The 25,144-nt window shown below is 46.0% G+C and overlaps 1 pseudogene; it reads right to left on the bottom strand.

The window, feature by feature from the left end:
* Nucleotides 1-207: 207 nt before the first annotated feature.
* Nucleotides 208-3,628, bottom strand: LOC147737154 (uncharacterized; annotated as a pseudogene).
* Nucleotides 3,629-25,144: the final 21,516 nt, after the last annotated feature.

Genomic DNA, 25,144 nt, shown 5'->3' on the forward strand with positions numbered 1-25,144 from the left:
TGCCACTTCTGGCATTCATACGACAAATCCTTTAGAACATTTGAGAACAAGGGACAATCAGTGTGGAAGGCGAGTTGCTGGGAGTGCAACAGATTGTCCTGGTACATATATGCTTTTGATGTGGGATTTCACTATTTCACTCCATTCTTAAACCAGAGTCTGCTGCTTACAGTCGCACAATTATGGTAAAAAGTAGAGTTTGGCAATTCACAAAATTAATAGGGAGAGCCAAGTCGGAGAGGAGCCACGGGTCACACTTAGTTATAAGGCCCGAGGCACGAGCTGATCCAACAACCGATAAGTGTGCAAAAGATGCAGCAAATGTTACTTAAAAACAAGGTATATGCTCTTTTATTTCTAAAAATAAGTTATTTCTTGAACACTTGTGCTTCACTTTAGTTCATTACATATACTGCAGTGGCATTTGTTAATAGTAATACATACATTTTACCAATGAAGCTTCCATCTCCAGAGTCCTGACACCATGCCTACTTTGGATGTGTTGGGTTTATAGGTTTTATCACTAATCTTACAAGTTAGCTGAAAATACCATTGTTAGTCCCAGTATTGTTCAGTGTTGCTTTTACAGGAAGTGTGATCAGGTGCGATTGAATTTTTTTTTGTATCTCTTCTTCATCAAATAAAAATCAAGAATGTTTCTTTTCTGTTAATCCACATTGTGCTCGCCTCCAACTGTGTATCCTGGTGCATCATGTTGCTTTGCTTTGTGTTTGGAAGTGAACAATCTCTGGAAAAAAACACTTTTATAACTCTGAAAATACTGGTATCTGTTTTTCTTCTTTACTGCTAGTCTGGTCTTCTATCAAAAGCCCTTCACACTTTCAGCACCCTTCTATGTTTTCTCCCTGTGTGTTCGCTGATGACTTTGTAGCTCTGATAGTTGACTAAAGCTGTTCCCACATTCATTGCACTTGAATGGTTTTTCTCCTGTGTGAGTTCGCTGATGATACCTTAATGCTGAAGAGAAGCGAAAACTACTGTCACATTCACTACAATAATAGGGTTTTTCCCCCTGTGTGTGTTCGCTGATGACTATGAAGTTGTGATAACCGACTAAAGCACTTTGCAAATTCACTGCACTTGAATGGTTTTTCTCTTGTGTGAGTTCGCTGATGACACCTTAATGCTGAAGAGCTCCAAAAACTACTGTCGCATTCGCTACAATGATAGGGTTTTTTACCCGTGTGTGTTCGCTGATAACTTTGTAGGTCTGATAACTGACTCTTCACACATTCACTGCACTTGAATGGTATTTCCCCCGTGTGTGCTCGCTGATTACTTTGTAGGCTTGATAAATGACTAAAGCACTTTGCACATTCAGTGCACTTGAATTTGATTTTCCCCCGTGTGTTTTCGATTATGTGTATGAAGTTGTGATAACTGACTAAAGCAATTTGCACATTCACTGCACTTGAATGGTGTTTCCCCTGTGTGTATTTGCTGATGTGTTTGGAGGTTTGATAAGCGACTAAAGCACTTTGAACATTCACTGCACTGGTATGGTTTTTTCCCATGTGTGTTCGCTGATGACTTGGTAGGCTAATAAATGACTTAAGCACTTTGCACATTCAGTGCACTTGAATTTTTTTTCCCCTGTATGTGTTCAATTATGTGTTTGAAGTTTTGATAACTGACTAAAGCACTTTGCACATTAACTGCACTTGAATGGTATTTCCCCTGTGTGTATTCAATGATGTGTTTGGAGGTTTGATAAGCGACTAAAGCACTTTGCACATTCACTGCACTTGAATGGCTTTTCCCCTGTGTGCCTTCGCTGGTGTCTTTGAAGGTTTGATAACAGACTAAAGCTCTTCACACATTTATTGCAATGGTATGGCTTTTCCCCTGTGTGTGTTCGCTGATGTCTTTGTAGGCCTGATAATAGACTAAAGCTCTTCCCACATTCATTGCACTTGAATGGTTTTTCTCCTGTGTGAGTTCGCTGATGATTCCTTAATGCTGAAGAGACACGAAAACTACTGTCACATTCACTACAATGATAGGGTTTTTCCCCCGTGTGTGTTCGCTGATGACTTTGTAGGTCTGATAATCGACTATAGCTCTTCACACATTCACTGCATTTAAATGGCTTTTCCCCAGTGTGCGTTCGCTGATGTCTTCGAAGGTGTGATAACTCACTAAAGTGTGATAACTCACTAAAGCACTTTGCACATTCAGTGCACTTGAATGGTTTTTCCCCTGTGTGTATTCGCTGATGACTTTGAAGGTGTGATAACTTTCTAAAGCACTTTGCACATTCAGTGCACTTGTATTGTTTTTCCCCCGTGTGTATTCGCTGATGGCTTTGAAGCAGTGATAATCGACTAAAGCTCTTTACACATTCACTGCACTTGAATGGCTTTTCCCCTGTGTGTCTTCGCTGGTGTCTTTGAAGGTTTGATAACAGACTAAAGCTCTTCACACATTTATTGCAATGGTATGGCTTTTCCCCTGTGTGTGTTCGCTGATGTCTTTGTAGGCCTGATAATAGACTAAAGCTCTTCCCACATTCATTGCACTTGAATGGTTTTTCTCCTGTGTGAGTTCGCTGATGATTCCTTAATGCTGAAGAGACACGAAAACTACTGTCACATTCACTACAATGATAGGGTTTTTCCCCCGTGTGTGTTCGCTGATGACTTTGTAGGTCTGATAATCGACTATAGCTCTTCACACATTCACTGCATTTAAATGGCTTTTCCCCAGTGTGCGTTCGCTGATGTCTTCGAAGGTGTGATAACTCACTAAAGCACTTTGCACATTCAGTGCACTTGAATGGTTTTTCCCCTGTGTGTATTCGCTGATGACTTTGAAGGTGTGATAACTTTCTAAAGCACTTTGCACATTCAGTGCACTTGTATTGTTTTTCCCCCGTGTGTATTCGCTGATGGCTTTGAAGCAGTGATAATCGACTAAAGCTCTTTACACATTCACTGCATTTAAATGGCTTTTCCCCCGTGTGTGTTTGCTGATGACTCTGAAGTTGTGATAACCGACTAAAGCTCTTTACACATTCACAGCACCTGAATGGCTTTTCTCCTGTGTGAGTTTGCTGATGACTTTTAAGGCTTGATAACTGACTAAAACTCTTCACACATTCATTGCAATGGTATGGCTTTTCCCCTGTGTGTGTTCGCTGATGACTTTGAAGGTGTGATAACTCTCTAAAGCACTTTTCACATTCAGTGCACTTGTATGGTTTTTCCCCCGTGTGTATTCGCTGATGGCTTTGAAGCACTGATAATCGACTATAGCTCTTCACACATTCACTGCATTTATATGGCTTTTCCCCAGTGTGTGTTCGCTGATGTCTTTGAAAGCTTGATAACTCACTAAAGCACTTTGCACATTCAGTGCACTTGAATGGTTTTTCCTCCGTGTGTGTTCGCTGATGACTTCGAAGGTGTGATAACTCACTAAAGCTCTTCACACATTCACTGCACTTGAATGGGTTTTCCCCTGTGTACGTGTGCTGATGAAGCTTGAGTAGTGATGACAAAATAAAGCTCTCGCTGCATGTGTATGATTCTTCTTTCTTGGTTAGTGGCTGTGGATCGGGTATATATTTGTCTACATCCCTTGACTGTATTTCCTGTTGTGCCAACATGGCTGATATAGCACTTGTGTTTTTCACAGACACTTTTTATGTGTGCAATATTTTATACGTTTTGATTTAACAATAAAACAATAAAACGCAATAGCCACCAAACATTTGCCACACTCCTAGTACGTAGAAGGTGTCTTTCTAGGTGATTGTGCCTTTAGATTGAATTATGGCTATGCACACTTGTGGGTAAAGATGTATCTTCCTTTTGGCTGGTGCAAATTAGGACAGTCTGTTGTATTGTAGATACAAGAACTCCTCTCTCCTTTACCTGTCAGTTGTCTGGCTCTGCTCTGTAGTGCTTTTCTCTGGCTGTTGTGAGTTAGCCAGAAAGAGTTTACAATTCACCTAGAATGATGGCTTGTCATTATATTAGAAAACAGAGTACTGCAGTAATCACATCATACCGATCCCATGATCAAAGCTGGTGTTGGACACTTGTTTATACAGGAGGTGGTTGGTTATTGTTGTTGCCTTAATTTTCCTAAGGTCATTTCTTCGTCTTGTGGCGTGGAGGTGCACAGCTCAGCCTCTTACAATCACTGAACTGCACTTGATGCTTCATCTGGGATCTGTCTGTTTGTGTGCAGGTTCATCTGTCGCCGACTGCGCTGATGTTTTGCTGAATACTGTAGTTCAATATTTCTGCTATTATTGAAGATTTACAGCATTAGCTTCTTTATTGATGGTCATTTCATACAGCCAAGGCTTGTTTTCTGCTGGATGCAAAGATATTTAACATTACTAAATTGAAACATAATGGAATGAGAATTCACAATGTTCACATGCTTCACATTTATTTTACGTTATTTGCTTGAAAGTAAATTAGGGAAAAAAGGATTTTGCGCTGGTTTGTGCCACTTTTGTGATGAAAACACGGCACAAAATGTTAGTAAATCTCCCCCTTCTTCTTTACTGCTTTTGAAACTTAGCAAGGAATATTTCATCATACACAGATATTTAACAAAAAGTTCTGTTGATCAGGTGACATCTTATTGACGTCTGAAAAGGAGGTGATTTACCAGTGTTTACAGAGTAACTTAGCAAAGTAAGGGCGCTCACGGAGAACCCAAGTGCTTGGCGGTATAGCTAAAGATAGACAAGATGGTCAAGATTTCATTTAAACAACAATAGATTTTAGAAAAAGAGATAGATCAGGCTGGGCTGCAAAATGTCCAGTAACTCTTTACGAAGTATACAACAAAAGCAACTCCATTCACACACTTCTTCTCGTTCCTTTCCTATTCACTTAAGATCATCTCAAATACCAACACTTGTCTTTACTTCGCTGTTCATAAGTCACCTTTGACACTTTCAACAGCTCCCTTGGTTCAAGCAATTCTGGTTTCTTCTAACCTGGAAGACTGGAACATTATTGTGAGTTGAGTGGGGTTTCCTATTGCCATAACATCTGTCCATCTCCCTGAAACTAGTGTAGCTTACAGCACCCAGTTCTGGCCCTGAAAGACAACTTTAATAGGCAAGTCTTTAGTTCTTCCTAAAGTAGATAAAGTTCTGTAAGATGCAGCTCCTTCCGGGGCTTTTGTGTAAAACAGAATGAGGGGTTCACTGTAAGGCCCATCCTTTACATGATAAGCGCAGATCAGGCAAACAAACGTTGACGTGTAGTGCCGTTCGTGCTGATTTTACAGTGCGGGATGAAATCCTGGCACAAAAAATCAGCGAGAGCAGCACAACTTAAGAAACTCTGCCACTAGCAAAAGTCTGCAGAGTGCAGCGGAGGTTCCCTGTCACTTCGTGGAGTTCCGCGGAGTAAAACTCTGCGAACTACAGAAAGGCATTACCAAAATGTGACAGATATCCTGTCTGCCTTTTTATAATTGCCACTGGATGTAATGCATTTTAATGGGGCGGGCAGGATCAATCAATCAATCAGAGTACTTGTAAAGTGCGCTACTTACCCGTGTGGGTCCAAAGGCGCTGAGGGGAGGGGGGTGCTTCTACTGCTCGAAGGGCCAGGTCTTGAGGAGTCTTCTGAGGGCGAGTAGGTCTTGGGGCTGCTGTAGGTGGGTAGGGAGGGTGTTCAAGGTCTTGGCGGCGAGGTAGGAGAAGGATCTGCCGTCGGAGGTCATTCGTTGGATGCGGGGGACAGCAGGGAGGGCGAGGCTGGCGGAGCGGAGCTGGCGGGTGGGGGTGTAGAAGCTGAGTCTGCTGTTCAGGTAGGCTGGTCCAGCATTGTGGAGTGCTTTGTGTGCATGGGTGAGGAGCTTGAAGGTGATCCACTTGTCGACGGGGAGCCAGTGTAGGTCTCTCAGGTGGGAGGTGATGTGGATGCGGCGAGGGACGTTGACGATCAGTCGGGCAGAGGCGTTTTAGATGCGTTGTAGTCGTCGTAGGTGTTTGGCTGGGATTCCTGCGTAGAGTGCGTTGCCGTAGTCTAGTCTGCTGCTGATGAGGGCCTGTGTCACCGTTCTTCTTGTTTCGATAGCGATCCACTTGTAGAACCTGCGGAGGGTGTTGTAGCAGGAGGAGGAGACGGTGTTGACCTGCTTAGACATGGAGAGGGAGGAGTTGAGGATGTATCCTAGGTTGCGTGCATGGTCGATGAGTGTCGGTGCTGTTCCCCGTGTGGTCAGCCACCAGAAGTCGTCCCAGGCTGAGGGGGTGGGTCCAGGGATGAGGACCTCCGTCTTGTCTGAGTTCAGCTTCAGACGGCTGCTCCTCATCCAGTCGGTGATGGCCTTCATTCCCCCGTGGAGGTTGGTTTTGTCGGTGTGTGGGTCCTTGGTGAGGGAGAGGATGAGCTGAGTGTCGTCGGCGTAGGAGATAATGTTGAGGTCATGATGACGGGACACTTGTGCGATGGGGGCTGTGTAGATGTTAAACAGCATCGGGTTGAGGGAGGAGCCCTGGGGGACCCCACAGATCATGTCGGTGGCTTCGGATCGGAAGAGTGGGAGGCAGACACTCTGGGTTCTGCTGGAGAGGAAGGACGTAGTCCAGTCAAGGGCCTTCTCTTGGATTCCCGCTTCTAGTAGGCGTGTCTTTAGAGTGTGATGGCAGACCGTATTGAAGACGGCTGACAGGTCCAGGAGGATGAGGGCTGATGTTTTGCCGTTGTTTAGTTGGTGCCTGATGTCGTCTGTGGCGGCGATGAGGGCTGTCTCTGTGCTGTGGTTTTGTCTAAATCCAGACTTGGACGGGTCCAAGATACCTGTCGCATTTGTGATTGGATAAACCATCCACTGAAATCTAAATCAGGCCTTTGGTGTATATTGTGTCCAGTGTGGCGAGCTGGGCTTGAAGGATCTTGTGGTATGTGGGTCTCTCACTGCTTTGAGGTCACCACCTGGCAGAACTTCTTTCAGCAGCGCCTTGTGCAGACCTTCCTTCCAGGCATGGCTTGTGTCGCTTGCACCTTGTGTTGATGTTCCTTCCAGGCAGGACTTCTGTCAGCTGTGCCTTGTGCAGATCTTCCTTCCAGGCAGGACCTCTGTCAGCTGTGCCTTGTGCAGATCTTCCTTCCAGGCAGGACTTCTGTCAGTCATGCCTTGTACAGATCGTCCTTCCAGGCAGGACTTCTGTCAGCAGCGCCTTGTGCAGATTTTTGATTTCCCTGTATTACACAAGCATGTAGTTTTGAGAGGTGTCTGGCTCCCCTGCCGCCACACTGCAATGGTGGATTGTTATGACTTTTGTTTTATGTGTTGTTAGCGTTTGACACCATTTATTTTCTTTGTCTCTGTTACCAGTAGCTGATACTTCACCAGGGCGCGTGTGAAGATCGCAGGGGTTGCTGGACCCTAATTAGGTTTATATTTTGCCCTCACATTATCTTTTAAACTTGCTAATATTGTGATGAGTAGTACTTTAGTTTCGTACATGCCTCTCTTGCACACCCGCGGAGGTTGTGCTACAAAGACAGATCTACGGCGCGCTGAAGTGGCGCCTAAGGCAAGCTGGTCTAAGCCCGTACAGGCTTAGACTGTGCTCAGCGCCGGTCCTCCTGTTGGTTTCACCCCCCATCCGACTGTTCATATCCGCTACGCACAGGATGAGCTGCTCACTTTTGAACCTTTAGGTAAGCCTTGTTTAGGCCCTACTTTGATTTCGAATAATACTATCGGCGAGAATAGTTGCCCAGATTGTAAGCTGACTCTGAGGATCCAGGATTGTCGCACTTAGCTCTGCTACACTGCATGTCCTCAGGTTACCCACTCCTCAGAGAGAAATCAGAGGCATGTTTATTAATGCATGGTCTCTAACAGAGAGCGCATCCTATTTTGCGAACTTTCTAGAAGCTTGTGCACTGGATTTTGCTTTCATCACTGAGACCTGAGCAGATGCTTCATTCCGCCCAGATCTAATTGTTCCGACACCCCCGGTTTTTCCAATTTCAGGCTTGATTTATTTGGGGAAAGGGATGGTGGGTTAGCAATCATTTACATGGACAGCCTCAGTGCCTCCTTTGAGACATTACCGGCCGCATCTGATTATGAAGCACTTGCATTTAAAATTGCTCTTTCTAATCGTTACTCCTTAAATGGGGTACTTATTTACCGGCCCCCAGACCATAGGACAGCCTTCTTGAATAGTAACAATCAGCTCTTTCATCACTGAGACCTGAGCAGATGCTTCATTCCGCCCAGATCTAATTGTTCCGACACCCCCGGTTTTTCCAATTTCAGGCTTGATTTATTTGGGGAAAGGGATGGTGGGTTAGCAATCATTTACATGGACAGCCTCAGTGCCTCCTTTGAGACATTACCGGCCGCATCTGATTATGAAGCACTTGCATTTAAAATTGCTCTTTCTAATCGTTACTCCTTAAATGGGGTACTTATTTACCGGCCCCCAGACCATAGGACAGCCTTCTTGAATAGTAACAATCAGCTCTAGGACATTTATCCCAATTCCCTCGATTTTCACTCTACTCAGTGACTTCAAGTTCCATCTTGAAAATTCTGTGGATAAAGATAGGATCGATCTCTCAGACACTGGGACAAGTCTCGGTCTCACCCCATTAGTGACGGCTCCGAAACACTCAGCCGGCCACTCAGATGGTATTTTCTCAGACAATCCCTCTCTTCAACTCACTACTGCACGTCCACTTCACGGGTCGGACCATCGTGCAGTTTTGCTTCAACTGAATTTGGAAGCTGATATTCTTACTGTTCATCCTCAGCCGCTGTGGTCCTTATGCCACTCCTGGGGTAAAATGACCCCTGATCTATTGATGGCACAGCTCCCTCAATCTATGCCTGAGATTACTGCAGATTTAGATGCCGCCATGGATGTATATCGTCAGTGGATTGACTCTAGTCTCTATTCGCTTGTTCCATTTAAAAATCAGAAAAATAAAATATTTTTTCCCTCCGAACCTTGGTTTGACGAGAACCTTAGAGCTCACAAACAAGCGTGCAGAAGTCTATAAAGGAACCGGCACATCCACTATGATCCCTGTGATAAAATCCCATTTAAGCAGGCCATTCGGGCCTTCCAGGATATGATTTTTAATGCAAAATCCAGTCACTGTGTCGTAAAAATTCAATCTTCTTTAAACATCCCCAAAGAACTCTTTGTGACAGTGATAAAACCGAGCAAGCTTCCTGAACCTAAAAACATTACTGCTGACGAATCCTTCTGCAATTTGTTAGCAACTTTTTTTTCAAAATAAGGTCACAGCTACCTATAATACATGTTCGCACAAGCATCCTCCCTGTGGTGTAACCAATGAGAAGGATATAGGCATTGAACTGGTACTGATGGCTACCACCCCTTCAGACCTCGCCAGAACAACAGGACACAGGCCAGAAAAGGAATTAGGATCAGGTAGTATCTGGTACTAGCAGATACCACCTCCCCGTCTTGATCAGTACAACAGAAAATACGGATGACCCCCCACTCTATGACAAGGGAAGCCGGTCCCTCAGTCGGAGATACGTTTCTGCTACCTTTTAATCTTCTATTGGAAGATCAACTTCAATCATTATTTAGCCAAATTAAATGTAGCTCTCCATGGAACCCGGCCCTCCTGGAATTCTTCACTTACCACATGATGCCGTCTCCAGGCACCACAGGATGCTCATGTCTGGTTATTTTCCTTAGGAATAGAGGACAGCCTCCATTCTGCCTCTCCAATAAAAGCCCAACGTAGTCAGTAGCGATAGAAATAATTACAGCCTATCTTGGGTCTTCCTTTCCCTGCAAAGGATGTGGAGAAGGCTGCGAACTCTGAGCATTCACATTTTATTATTAATAATTCACTTCTGGATGACACCCAATTTGACTTCAGAAGCCAACAGATGGACTATCTCTGATTACTGCCTCAGAAGAGATACAGCAAGCCCTTGACACAGGTGGAAATGCTGCCCTGATCTTGTCGAACTCTCTGCAGCTTTCAACAGTTCACCAAAGCTTTCTTAGTGACTGTCTCTTCACTTTAGGGATCAGGGGCAAGGCCCTTAAGCTCGTTAAATCTTTCTTTTCAGATGGAGAGCAATTTGTTGAGCTCAATGGCTTCAAGTCGCACTCTTTCTGTCGACCGTGTGCGGTTCTGCAGGGCTCTGCCCTTAGTCCGACCCTTTTTACCTTAAACATAACCCCTTAGGTTAACCTTATAAAATCATTTGGCTTTGCAATGGTATCCTCTGCTGATGACACCCACATTGTGGGGTTTGTGGCCAGCAACCCGGATGACACTGCAGCTCGCTTCCATGAGTGTATGCTACCAGTCAGTAGTTGGATGTCAAACAACGGTCTAAAACTGAACTAGGGTAAAATCAAGGTTCTGCTTTTTGGCAGGAACACATTGTTCTGGTCCCCCACCTGGTGGCCACCGGAGTTGGGGTGCTCCCTACCCCGATTACCAGAGTGAAAAATCTTGGTGTATACTTTGACAACAAACTGTTTTGAAGGATACATACATTTTGTTACTTCCTCCTGTTTTTCATACTTCAAATCCTCAGTAAAATCTTTACCTTTATCCCTTCTGACTTAAGGAAATCTGTGATCTCTGCACTTATTCTTGCTAAAATAGATTATTATAGCGGATTTATTCACCAACATTCAGAAAGAATTCGAAAATAAAGTTCAGGTTGTCCAAAATGCAGCCACTCTGCTGCTTATGGCAATACCCAAACGCCAATCAGTTTCACATGTTCTTCCTTTAGTTCATTGGCTTCCTATAAAAAAAGGATTGAGTTCAAATCTTCATGCATTGCATTCAAGGCACTGCGTAACTCCAGTCCTGAATACCTTAATCAACGCTTCCAGTGGTACGTCACTAAAAGATCACTGCCCATATCTTATACATCCAATCGCATTATACCTAAGGTCAGAAGGGTTCCTTGGGGAGACCGAAGCTTTGTAGCCTGCACAGCTAGACTGTGGAATTCTATGCCTCCTGATCTCACCAAAAACGTCAGACCTGTGACGGGTGTTTCGTTATTGCCAGAGGCCAGACGCTGTTTGTTGAACGTCTGGGAGCTGAATGACTACAATGTTGCTCAGACTCAATGGGCCACCCTCGGCAACATGATAGCGAAAAGGGACATAGCCCAACTGTGGGGGTCTCAGAGGGCACCTCCAGTCTCAACATGGAAAGAAAACATGGACTGGTGCATGTTTAGAGAAAAAATTGTGTATGTTGCCCGTGGCAGGCCCAAGAAGTGGGGGAGGATATGGAGCCAATGGAACTCGTATCGTGGAGAGATTTGCACCCCCCTTTCATAGAAGTCCCTGACATTCCTCTGTCCCCGTGCATTCCATGGCACTTACATCCTATTGTTTATGACTTGCTTGTCTGCCCTCGGCCCCCTCCCTCCCCGAGATCCTCCATCCTTTATCAAATAAGTTCATTCAGCTGGGTTCGCTTCCCCTCCTGCCTGGGACAGCCACTTACTGTATAGTTTATTGCCTCGAAATTTTTGTTTGTGTGTTTGTTTTATAAAATGTAAAATGTGAAACCATTCATTCATACTCCTATCACCACAGGATCTCTACATTGTTATGCGATATCGCTGCCGGGCCCACGGGTTGTCGGCTGATGAGCTGTGTAACATTGCAACTTTGGTATTTATTACTAACGGCCGGTCTCTGTGGTTGTAGGTCTGTAACTGTACTACTTTTCTTGTAATAAAGGTTTTTTAAAAAAAAGCACAAAAAACGTCAGACCTGCTCTTGTTCCGTAAATCATTAAAAACCTGCCTTTCCAACCAGAAGCTCTTCTTGATTGAAGCTTCCAGTTCATTCTATCTTTTGGCTTGTTTCCTTCTTCTTAATCTGAGTATACAGCGCCCAGACACCTTTGGGTAGCAGAGCGCTCTATAAAAGTTAACTGTTAGACCTGGCACCTTGGCATGAGTCCCTCTTCCACTTTTTGCTGATGTGCCTCATGTGTTTTACTGGTGTTAGCTGCTCATGGCACTGTGCCACTGCCAATCAGTGCCACAGTGCAAGTGCTCCCTATGAAAAGTGTGAATATTGATTGGATTCCATGATTGGCTTATTTGGTTTACTGTCAGTCCCCAGTAAAGTGCACCAGGTGTGCCAGGGCTTGTAAATACAAATGCTGCTGGTGGGTTTGCAGCACTGGTTGTGCCACCCACAGAAGCGGCCTTGTAAAATGTGTCTAAGGTCTGCCATTGCAGAACCTGCGTACAGTCTGGTACTATCATGCTGACTGTGCAAGTACACCTACTTGCCAGTCCCTAAACCGTCCGATAACTTCATAATAGTCACCCTTATGGTAGGCCCAAGGGCAGGGTGCATTGTAAGCATAATGTAGGACAAGCCCTGATGTGTGTGGCATGTCCTAATAGTGAATTACAGCCATTTTCGTTTTTCACTATTGTAAGGCTACCTGCTCTCCATAGGCCAGAATGGGCTGCTGGAATTATTACACTATATAATCCTAACAGACCCAGAGAGCATGGTAGAAAGTCAAGTTTAGTATGCCTGAACTCAAAATCAAATCAAATCAAATCAAAACAAGCTTTCTTCGATTTTTGATTTAAAATCATAAAAGCATAAAATCACATTTTTACATATTTTAAAAATAGACAGATTACAATCCATACTATACAGAATAGGCTTGATTGATATCTAAAAAACCATCTTCAGTCATCTAAAAAATTATTAAAAAACAGGAAAATTACATTAATAATGTATTATCAAAACAGAGCCAATTACAGGAAACTTCTAACTTTTATGACAGCTTTTAAAAAACATGAGACAGCATAAATAACATGTTCATCTCCTAGTTGTAGAAGTTTCACGAATGCTAATCTACATGTACGAATCCCCCAGGATTTAAGGATTGATAACAAAAACTTATTTCTGGGATTCATGTAAAATTTACAAAATGACGCGAAGCGAATGTTCGATTGGGATGAACTGTTGTCACAGGGGCATATTAATTTGGCAGCAGACCAATCATTACTAGTTGGTAGAGTGACCATACGGAAAAAGGTACCCAATCTAAAGCTTGTCAACAACATGCGGGAGTAAGGGCTCTGGACCAGGACAAGATACGGTTGTAATCCCTCACAAGGTGTAATTTCCTGAAATCTGAGCACAGTATTTTTAGATTTTTCATGATTCCATCTGATGGTATCAAGGTGAGTGGCCACCTTCTTTTTCAGTGAGGATCTAGTAACCCCATCTAAGGTGGTAGGCTTGTCAAAGAACTCTGGATGACCTAATTCAATGAACATGTTTCTCACATAAGATAACCATCTGATGTTAGCTACCCCGTCTAATGCCAGACAGTCGCTGATTAGGTCTCTATTCAGCGTGGTTACTTCCGTAACCCAAACCTTATGCCATAACAAGATAGGGGACATCCTGATGATATCGCTAATATAGGTGACTCCCGCTTCAATATGTGTCATGTAAGTTGATGTAGTTTTTGATACACCCAGTACGTAACGAATAAACTGGTCTTCACAACATTGTAAGGTCTGGGCACTCTCGATACCCCATAACCCTGCACCATACGTGGCCGTGGATACACACTTTGCCTTGTATATGTGTATTAATTCTTTGACGTGTTTACCGCCAATTTTTACAGAAAAATGTCTTAGGGCACCTATGGTCCGAGTAAAAGCCAATTTCCTAGCAGCTATTGTGGCCTGCCAGCCACCCCGCCTATCGAACATTACTCCCAGCCTATCGAACATTACTCCCAGCCTATCGAACATTACTCCCAGAACTCAGAATAATAAAATACTTATTTTAGTCAAGTTTATTTTAATATCCTGTGTTTGCAAATGCTACTTTTAGAAAGTTAGCCTTTGCTTCCCTGACTATTTCAGCCCGCCTCTGCTAAGATGTGTAGCTGCTGTCTGGTTTCTGTGAGTGACAGGGCTGGGGGATTCCAGGAGACACGCTGGGCTGCCAGGTGGTGAAGAGAGATTACACCAGGATGGGTGGGAGGAGTGCCCCTTGACTCTGAATAGGGCTGTGCTCTGCCACCACAATGCTGGCTCCACCTCCAGCGGAGCGTCTGATGTCTCTGCCCTGCTCACTGAAAGAAGAAGCCAGAGTCACCACAACAAAGTGCTCCAAAACTGGGCTGAACCAGCCTCAGGCCCCCTGGCCTGCAAGAACAAAAGAAATGGTGTATAAAAGTAGGAGCCCTGCTCCCAAGCAAATAGATCCTGTTTACGCCAAGAAGAAACTCTGCCCACAGGGAAGGACCTGGGGAAGCTGCATGAAGGACTACTGTCTCTAGCCTGAGAGACTGGCCTGTGGTGGGTGCCTTGCTGCAAGAAGGAGAGAAGACAAAACTGAGAAAGACTTTATTTATTTCAACTTGTGTATTTTTGTGAATAATCTCCAAGGGCTTGCATGTGAGCCTGCCCCCTGAACTGCGCCCCAGGAACATTGGGCCCTACTCCCCTGAAGGAGAAGCTGCTGCTGGTGTTGCCTGTCCCTGCAGTGCTGCCCACAGAAAGTTGAGTGTGCTGTGCCCCGCCATCGCGCACTCTGAAGAGGCTGTGCAACCCCCTGTCCTGCCGAGCACCGTGACTTCTGCCCGCTGAGCCGCAGCTAGCAAAGTAAAGATCAGCCCCGCCTGACCCGAACGCTGTGACTGTGCCCCTCCAAACTGTAGCTCGCAACGCAAGAAAGGAACTGTCCGGTACGAGCACTATGACCCTGTGGCCCCCGAGCCATAGCTCGCATCCTAAAGACTGACGCCTGCCTCTGTTCGCTTCCCCGTGTGGTGTCCTGCTGTTCGCGCCCCGCTGCTGAGACTGAGCAGCTGCGACGTGTAGTGCGGTTGGTACCCGTCCCGTACTTGGGATTGCACCGCACCCTGCTTTCACCGTCCGCCGCTTTCCCCTTCAGGATTGAAGCGTACGATCGCACTTCAAGCCGGCCCTACAACGCATCGCAGCCCTGCACGCACCGTGACTGCTGAGCCTTCGAGCCGTAGCTCCACCCGCATCAGGAAGGCACCGTGACGTAGGACATCTGGCCCGGCATCGCTCGCATCGAACTCTTCAAGCCCCAAAGGTACTGTGCCCGTGTCGCCCTGTACGCTGTGCCCAGGACTGAGACGTCCGCGAAGCGCACATCATCTTGAGAATCCTTTGTTTTGTTAAGCGAGGTACGCGTCGCACAGGAGTGCTACGACACGTACCCCCCCTGTGTATCCCAGCCGCACCGTACTCCGCGTACCGCAAGGTGCGTGAGATTCGGCACGGTCTTGCTGTACGCACTGAACCCAGCGAACAGGAGCCCTACGAAGCGCACAGGAGCCCCACGAAGCGCACAACCTGTCTTTTAACATCGCTAAGAGAACTGAACCTTGCATTTAAGTATTGTGGCACAGTTTTGAAAGTTAATGGAACTATTTTAAGTCAGTAAGCCTGTGAGAGTGCCACCGCTCAAGTTCAAGCGCCAGGATGCCCTCTGGGTGACAGGACTGCGCTTTATAAATATACTAAATAAATAAATAAATAATCTAAAGCCTGCTTGGAAGTTTAAATATAAAGAGTATATTTTTCCCTAAGAACAGCCTGTGTCTCTCTGTGGTGTGTTGATGAATTACTATGTGTAGTATTGCAAATGCTTAACCATATATGCTCTGGGGATTAGCCTTGTCTGCTCTCGCCACGCCGCCTAGAGGTTGAGCAGGGGTTATTTCTAGGAGTAGTCCTTTGCCCTGACTAGAGGAGAGGGTCACTGCTTGTCACAAGTGCATACCTGTGCCAACCAGAGACCCCCAATTTTAACACTAACTTTCATTTAATTTCATTTCATCTTCCTTCCAGTGTGGGCTTCTCTCAGCTGTGCCATGTGAAGATCTTCCTTCCAGGCAGGATTTCTGTCAACGGTACATGTGCTGCTCCAAGGTTTAATTCAATCACTGTATCTGAACATCCCCTGGCAAATGCTAACTAGAGAATACACTTCCAGCCTGCACCAGCAGAGTGCAGAAAGCTTTTCAATCACCTCCAGGTACATGGACTTTTCTATCTGCCGTAACTGAAGATGTTAAACCTTGGTAACATCAATTCCCTTTGGACAAGGTTCTCCATTTTGCTATGAGAATGTAACTCATCCAGCGCAGACACAAACCCTGAAGTCTGTATTGCATGAAGCTGGGTGGTTCTCACCAAAAAGAGAGTCATCCACAAATTGCTGACATTTCTTACACCCCTGGACAGCCGTGGCAACACACAGACCAACTACACACCCTCAGGGATCACCAGTCCATCTGCCAGGATCAAGACTCAGATCTTTCAACCTTTTCGGTTACCGTCTTTGGAACGGCCTGTCTCTGGGATTCGAGGAAGCTCTACACTCAGTGAGCTCAGAGTTCCCTTGTAAAACCATCTCATGAGAGTGGAAGAAAAGAACAATAAGTGACACACACTGCACAGAAGTGTAAATACATCTACCATTATCATTCCTTGTACCATTGTCCACCTGCTGATGTTTCCACATTGATGTTTTGCTGTCTATCACAGCAGCGTCTTCGTTGAAAATCGTATTCAACAGTTTGTTTTCCATCATACCTACTTACCTATGTGCTGTTTCTGATCCTACCCCATCTCTGGCAGACATGTTGTGCTGTTTGTTGCTACATAAATAGGAAGTAGATTGCTACTGCAGGAAGAGTGCAGTGTCCTTGCAGTCAGATGCACTTGATTAGGATAAATGGACGATGAAATGCAACCAGAGAAACCAGTAAACCCAGACATTGAATAAGCCTTCAGGGTCTGAAAATACCACAGACAAGTGGGTCACAAACATATTGGCTTTCTTGTAACTCTCAAGTTGCTTTACTGCTGTTTCAAGATAAGTATCACTGATAGTGACTCCCTCGTAGGCGAGGGCACGTTGCCTGGTTTCTGCAAGTCTTCCGGGATGAAACTATTGCCTCAGGCAGTAGCCCATGTGAGCTGCCTGTCTGAGGAGAGGGAAGAGGAGAGAGCCTTGTCTGGAAGAAGTCTGCCTGCCCTTTGAGGAGGACCAGCAGCAGAGCCCGCTGAGAGGAACAGCCCAGAAGGAACAGAGAAAATGTGTCAGAGTGCCGAGAAGTCCTGTGAAGTCTTAGAACTAAAAAGGTTTAAAAACAACAGCAGTCTATCAGGAGTAACACCCTTCTAGTTGGTTGGTCATTCAGTACGTGGTGAAGTTGTGTCCACTTGGTGTGCAAAGTGTGAGACTCGTCACGAAGTGGGCAACCCACTCACCTAGTAATCAGGGACTAAAGGCCACATCAATGCTCAGAGGGTCTGTACTGCAGGACAGGGCCCTTAAGGTTTGACTAGGAGTATAGAAAAAGACGTGTATTCGATCAGCACATGTCTTCATGAAAAACAACAGAAAAAGCAAGCAAGCCATGGAAGGATTCCAGGATGCAGACCCCTCGAGTTTGTTAAGTTGACAGGGATCCAAACCGCAGGTCCTAACAGCATCGGGAGTATGCCTTCCTTACCTCTCAGTCACTGCGTACCGGTCTCGTCACCTACCCATCGCCGCCAAGCTCAGATAGATGCTGGAGCTCGGCGGCGGAAGCCATTTAAAGCCGGGTAGCGTTTGATACGTGGCTCCGCCCCCACACAGATGCGCTAGTCACCGTCAGAAATGTCACGTGATGTAGTTGTTGAGCGTGGCGGCCATTGCTAAGTGGAGGTGGGAGTCAGAGGGAGCTAATCAGTTTGGGTAGAGATTAAGGTACATGGGGACGAGTAACCCTTTTCCGCATTACGTGTAAGGACTAATGTGCAGTAATCGGAGATTAATATGCAACGTCAGTCTATTACGGACACCCAATTTTTAGTGCATGTGGAATGGTTGTTACTATTGATGGTAAGAGACACGACCAGGTCAAGAAGCTACAAATAAGTGAGCGCACTGGCTGTGAGGCTCAATTAACTGTCAGGGTGCCGAGTGAACTGCAGTATGATATTGTGTTAACTGCGGTCGCCATCCGGCTTGAAATGGCGACCGCAGTTAACAGCCAGTGCGCTCACTTATTTGTAGCTTCTTGACCTGGTCGTGTCTCTTACCATCAATAGTAACAACCATTCCACATGCACTAAAAATTGGGTGTCCGTAATAGACTGACGTTGCATATTAATCTCCGATTACTGCACATTAGTCCTTACACGTAATGCGGAAAAGGGTTACTCGTCCCCATGTACCTTAATCTCTACCCAAACTGATTAGCTCCCTCTGACTCCCACCTCCACTTAGCAATGGCCACCACGCTCAACGACTACATCACGTGACATTTCTGACGGTGACTGGCGCGTGTGTGTGGGGGCGGAGCCACGTATCAAACGCTACCCGGCTTTAAATGGCTACCGCCGCCGAGCTCCAGCATCTATCCGAGCTCGGCGGCCATGGGTAGGTGACGAGACCGGTACACAGTGACTGAGAGGTAAGGAGGGCATACTCTCGATGCTGTTAGGACCTGCGGTTTGGATCCCTGTCAACTTAACAAACTCGAGGGGTCTGCATCATGGAATCCTTCCATGGCTTGCTTGCTTTTTCTCTTGTTTTTCATGAAGACATGTGCTGATCGAATACACGTCTTTTTCTATACTCCTAATCAAACCTTAAGGGCCCTGTCCTGCAGTACAGACCCGCTGAGCATTGATGTGGCCTTTAGTCCCTGATTACTAGGTGAGTGGGTTGCCCACTTCGTGACGAGTCTCACACTATGCACACCAAGTGGACACAACTTCACCACGTACTGAATGACCAACCAACTAGAAGGGTGTTACTCCTGATAGACTGCTGTTGTTTTTAAACCTTTTTAGTTCTAAGACTTTTAGCTTTCACTTTCATAAGTTTGGTGTGACAGTATTATTCCACTTTGTCACAATACAGGCACGCCGAATTTACGCTAGTACACCTCCACTAGCATGACACTGTGTGTTACTTTGGCTATCGCCAAATACTTCTTCTGGCGATCATCCATGCTGCTAACTATGTATTTGTATTTTTTCCATCCAGGTATAGGACAAAGCTACAAAGGTAACTTTTAGCATTGCACAATTGCGGCATTAGGCACATGACATATTGCATGTTGTTTATAGTTTGTAGACCTTACTTTTATCCCCTTGAGGTCCTGATGAATCGCAGGTACTTCTCCCATGCGAGAAACATGTTGACCAGTCCGTTGCAAATCTAATTTAGGGCCACTACACCTAACCTGTTGGCACCTAGACTATTGGATTCACGTTTTTAATTGCAGTAGGGGACCCCCTGAATAAAGTAGTTTCCGGTACCCTCTACTCCATTTTAACCACCACCTAGGCTACATTCCTAACTACCCACATACCCACACTTCACCAAAAGGCAGTTGGATTTAAAAGATCTCCGCCAAAAGAGCCCCTCTCTGAGGTGAGCCCGTCGGGGATTGCACCGCCTCCCCGACGAGGAGCAACGCCGATGATGAAGCATGACACCCATATGGGTGTGTGAGGCAAATATTTCCAACAAAATGGATGCCCAAAGGTGTTACACTTTCACCCTTCGGCCACGCCAACTACACACATTTTCTAATTTAAGGAACAGTCCAGCAACCCATTTTGCTGACCCATACTTGTGGGCACAAGCTGAGACTGGACCTTCCACTTCTCTTAGTGGTAATTAGGGCCCTCTTGATCAACCGATCAGTCTCCCTACTCTTGATAAACTATCACATTTCTATAAGCCTGACAGTTGCTAGAGACAGCCTCACCTATGGTAAGTATTACGAAGCTCAATCGCCAATACGGGGTCAGAAGGGAAGGATACTTCCAACAGTACGTATACCTATGTAAAATGACAAGCAGATTCGCCCGTCTATAATCCAAGTAAGAGGTAAATCTGAAGCTATACCAAAGACCCAGTGCCAAAACACCCAAGTAAAATTGCACTCTCGTCTGAGACCGCAAAAAAATCCAATGTCGGTCCCCAGTAACACGTGTAAGTGTCTCTCAATATCCTGCAAGCAAAAAGAGATACAAAAGGGACTGTAGAACCTGTGTGGCAAGTAACACAGATAAAGGCATGCTTAGCTGTGGAGTCCCCCAGGGCTCAGCCCTGTTCCCACTCCTTTTTAATGTCTACCTGCAACCTCTGGTAGCAGCTTTAGCTAACATGGGCTGTAAAATCTTCAACTACGTCTAGAAGGAGTGTAAAGCAGCTTGGTTTACCAGAATGTAATGTTATTGGTATAGATTCAGTGAAAAAGAACCACAAAGTGTATTTATAAAAATAAGTATTTATTATAAGACGCTCACTAACACATACAGATATCTCCTAGCAGGAGATATACACAATGCACACAATACTTTTCTATAGAAATAGGTAAGGAGCATGAATACACAGTTGTTGCCTGGGGAGACCAAACATATACTAAAATAGTGGTATGTGAACCACGACTCAAGTCAGGACTATACCCAGGAGACATAAAAGTGTTGGGACCCAAGGAACTACCCGAGGTAAGTAACCAGGAACCCCACGGAGGCTGTGTGCAGAGTGGAAACACGACAGAGTGCTCAATTCAAGTCAATGGGTACGTTGTGGTCGCAATTTTAAAGAGGAAGGACTCTTTCCCGTGGACCCTGAAGAAACCTTGTGGAAGACAGAAGGTTGGAGAGCCACCCTACCCGTGAACACCCCAGGAATCAGGATACCTACACGAGGGATGCCGGGTGCATAGGTGTGAAGTGGGGCGAGAATCGCTGTGGAACTCAGTGGAGGACTTCAGGAAGATAGCACTGCCGAAGAAGGTAAAAGGGTCCGGTAAAACAAAAGCCTGGATTCAAGAAAAGTAGAACCTGTAAGCAGAGCGGACAGAGTCTTGGTCACCCGGGAGTGCCCCAGGAGAACGGGAGTCGTGTGCTTACCAAAGTCGGCTGTTGCAGAGAAGTTGGCGGTGCCTATGTTTATGCAGCTACGTGGACCAGATGAATCTGAGGACGACCAGGAACGGTGAACTAGCTGTCACACCTCGGATGTCGATATCCAGTGGGTCGGTGTCCGGCGGGAGCACCAACAGACCTTGGGAACGGCAACACATGGCAGAAGAGGAACAGGTGGAGTGTCAGAACCAGCAAATTCCAAGAGACTCACTATGTGCAAGTACATCAGAGTAGGCCCTGAGCAAGCAGGGGAGCCCACTGGAGTTGAAGCAGACCCTTTGTGAAGGTCCAAAGATCTCTGGGGACAAGAGTCGTCCAGCCTTAGCAATGGCCAGTCGACGTGGTGCACAGGGAGTCGGTTACAGTTGTGTTGGTGAGGGATACAGGTCTGCAGGCCTCGAGGAAGCTGTAGGACCATCACCTGTGTTACCGACCCAGTGGAAGACCAGGATCAGCAATCAGTCAGCTGTGTTGCGGTGCCTGCGCATGCAGGGGAGTGACCCCTACACTCCAAGGGTGATTCATATGGGTGTCTTTAGATGTCCACAGGACCTGGAAGGGACCTGTACGGAGCACGGACACTAATGGTGCAGTGGGCTTGCAGAACGAAGAGAACAGGAGCAGACGGAGACTTCCCAGTTGCAGTCTCAGTCCTAAAGGCAAAGACTGCTGAGGCCAGTCCGACGCGGTCTGCATGGCTCGTTTAGGATGTCCAGACAGTTGAAGAGGACGCAGCGTTTGATTTGAATCGAATCCCACGACGAAATATTAAGACCCACCCTCAGGTAAGCCCTTAAGTACCCTAAGCAAAGGGTTGGGATGATTCAGGGGCCCCTCCTGAAGGAGGGGCTGGGCAGTGGGGAGGTTACTCCCATGTCCTTTGGCCAGATTTGCGCCAGAGCGGGGACCCAATGGCTCCCTGAACTGGTTTGAGGTGGAGTATGCAAGGAGGGCACCAAATATGAGTAGCGTGTGCATGAGGTGCTGGCTTTAGCTTTGTAACTCAAGTTGAAAGTTTGATTAGAAAAGCTTTTTACATATTGGAAATTGTGCTTTGTTTTTAAATACTGTGCACTTTTGCTTCTTTTGCACATCCCCCTTCCATTTAACTTTGTCATTCGTCGCTCCCCGGTCCGTCACGGCTTGCTGGTGCCGGTTGAACAGAGGGACGCGACTCCTCCCCCTCATTCGCCGCACTTCCTGTTCTTGCCTGCAAAAGACAGATGGGGGTTCGGCCGCGCAGAGGACGCGCGCAGCGGGCACGCCGACGGCGGGCCAAAGGTTCACCAAAGGCAAGCCCGCCTGCGCCCCTTCGCGTCCAGATCGCGGCCAGCGCCTGCCATGCTGCCGGTGTGAGCAGGGAAGCTGAAATGGTTTACTGGTCCAGGTCTGATTTAATTGCTATGAATACAGCTAAGCAGTGTAAGGCAAGGAGAATTGACCTTGCTAGCACTGAGCTGTATCCGGGGTGCCTTCTATGTGGTATGGCAATGGGCTCTGAATCTGTGTTAGCTCACCCGATAACACAACATAAAACTAACCCTGTAGCAAGCCCTCTCAAGACGATGCTCCGGGCGGGCTTACTGAATTGTAGATCTCTCCCAGGCACGCAGATGATATCTGGCTGATGCTTATGGACTCAGACTGGGATACCTTATTTTCCTACGGAAACATGGCTGAAAAAAGATAATATGGCCTCTATTTCATTAGCTGTCCCTACGGGCTTTAAAATGATTTTTTCTAATAGGGAGGGGGACAGAAGAGTAGGTGGGGTGACTCTCATTTTTAAAGAAAGCTATGCCTTAACTTCCTCTACGTCCATCGGCATACAAGGCATTGAGGGTAAGCATGGGCGAATTTTGCGAATCTCGCGTTCGCGAATTTTGCGGATTTGCGAACTCGCAATCCGCAAAAATCCGCGAATTGTCGCGAATTTGCGGATTTTTATTTTTTTTTGTGTTCGCGCGGGTTTCTGCCAGTTCGCCGGGTTTTGTACAATTTCGCAAACGCGAACTTACCTGTCGGGTCGCAAGTTTTGCGAACTTGTTGTTTCTACGTGCCCAGAATGTTTGGGACACTCTTCTTCATCACTGCCACCCTCTGTCACCACTGCCACTCTCTGACTACTCATGCCACCCTCTGGCCCACCCATGCCACCCTCTGTTTCATCACACAGCACCCTCTGGTTGTCCAGTGTACATTATTGTGGCAAAGCAAAGCACACCTTCCCTGCCTCAAGTGACCTGAATTAATTTGGGGCTGATTAATGTGTCACAGAATATTTTTTTAGCTGGCACCTGCTTCCTTAGTGCTTCCTGATTAGTGATCTTTTGCACTTGCTAAGTGCTTTCATTGTTGCAAAATTAGTTACAACACCTGCCCTGCCCCAACTGACAATAATGAATTAGGGGCTGATTAATGTGTCACTGTTGGATTTGAACTTCCAGCCTGGCTCCTGCTTGTCTCCCTTAGCTGTAATTCAGGACCTTTGTGGCATATGTGTAACTATTCTGAGGGTCAGAGCAGGGTCACATAATAGTTGCAAGTAGGCAACTGAACTCTGGAGGGGCCCCTCAGGAAGCACTACAGGAAATGGCTACTAATGATGAGCTTGAACTTTTGAACCTGGTAAGTAGTTTCAGTTTTGCTAAGATCGTATTTCTGCAATTTAGCGCTTATTCGCGGGGCGCGGAGTTGAACTGGGAAGCCACGAACGCACGCGAACAGTGCGAGCAAGCCATAAAATCCACTGCTCGTGGATTTGCGGATTTCGCGGGAAATTCGCGAATCTCGCGGATTGCGAATTTACCGAAAATCCGCAAAATCCGCGAGCGGAACGGATTTTCCGCCCATACTTAATTGAGGGTCTTTATTTCTGCCTTCAAGTAAATCCCAAGGTATCTCTAGCCGGGCTGATTATCTACAGGCCCCCTGACTGCTCTTTAGAAAGTACTGGTGAGCTCTCTGATTATATTGTTCAAAGATCTCTAGCTCATTCTCCCTTTGTGGTACTGGGTGATTTTAAAGTCCATGTAGATAGGCCCAACTGCCCCCAGGTCTCCCAACTTATTACAACTTTGGAAGCAGCAAACCTAATACAAATAACCTCTGATCCCACCCATAGAGCAGGACATACTCTTGATTTGATTTTCTCAAACATTCAGGAAATAACAGCGGAGACACCCCAACCATTGGTCTGGTCTGATCACTACTTGATCTCTTTTTCAGTAAAAATATCCTCCTATAACCAGGCCAGTGGTAGACGCTCTTTTAGGCGGAGACAGTGGAAGAATCTATCAGCTGACACCCTAGGCCCTGCCCTGGCTATTGATCCTCCAGCTCTTACCACAGACTCAAATATAGACGCACTGGCAACAAATCAATGGATAGAAAAAACGGTGGATGCTGCAGCTCCAGCAAAACTGTCTATGTCACGTAGAGAATCACCATCAGCACCTTGGTTCTCGCAGACTTTGAGGGATGAAAAGAGCAACTGTTGGAGACTGGAGCGACAATGGCGAGCGAATTATTGCGAGACAGCTAAATCATGCTATAAAAAAGCCCTTAGCAGACTTCATAAATTGATAAAAACGGCCCAAAAACAATTTATTGCCTCTTGAATTCAGAAAACGGACCAATCGAGCAAAGATGTTTTTAAGATAGTTCAGTCTTTTTTTAAGCCGAGAGTAATCGAGATGGAAGTTATGCCGTCATTGGCTCTGTGTGAAGATATCTCTGTCTTCTTTGATAATAAAATTGTAAAAGTGTATGACAACTTTTCGGACCCTGTGGCAACAGTAAGGTTGAATTTGGTTTTGGTCAATGCGCCTGCCCCGTCTTTAGCACGGTTCCATCCTATTTCACAACAAGAGGCTCTGGATGAAATTAAAAAATGCTAATCGGGGGCCCCAGATGACCCTTGTCCTCCAAAGCTATGGAATGTGATGTCCTGCTCTTTATTAAAAACACTCTCACATCTATTGCCTCTGGGGTGTTTCCTGACTGCTGGAAACATGCCACACTACTCCCCTTGAAAAAAAAAACTAACGGTGCCTCAGAGGACCTTAGTAATCTTAGGCCCATCTCTTTATTATCAGTGCCAGGAAAAATGCTTAAGAAACTGGTACAACGCCAATTGAATTGTTTTATTGAAAATAACGCCATTCTGCATGAAACCCAA

Source organism: Lissotriton vulgaris, chromosome 1_1, assembly GCF_964263255.1.
Source record: "Lissotriton vulgaris chromosome 1_1, aLisVul1.2, whole genome shotgun sequence".
Taxonomy (NCBI): Eukaryota; Metazoa; Chordata; class Amphibia; order Caudata; family Salamandridae; genus Lissotriton; species Lissotriton vulgaris.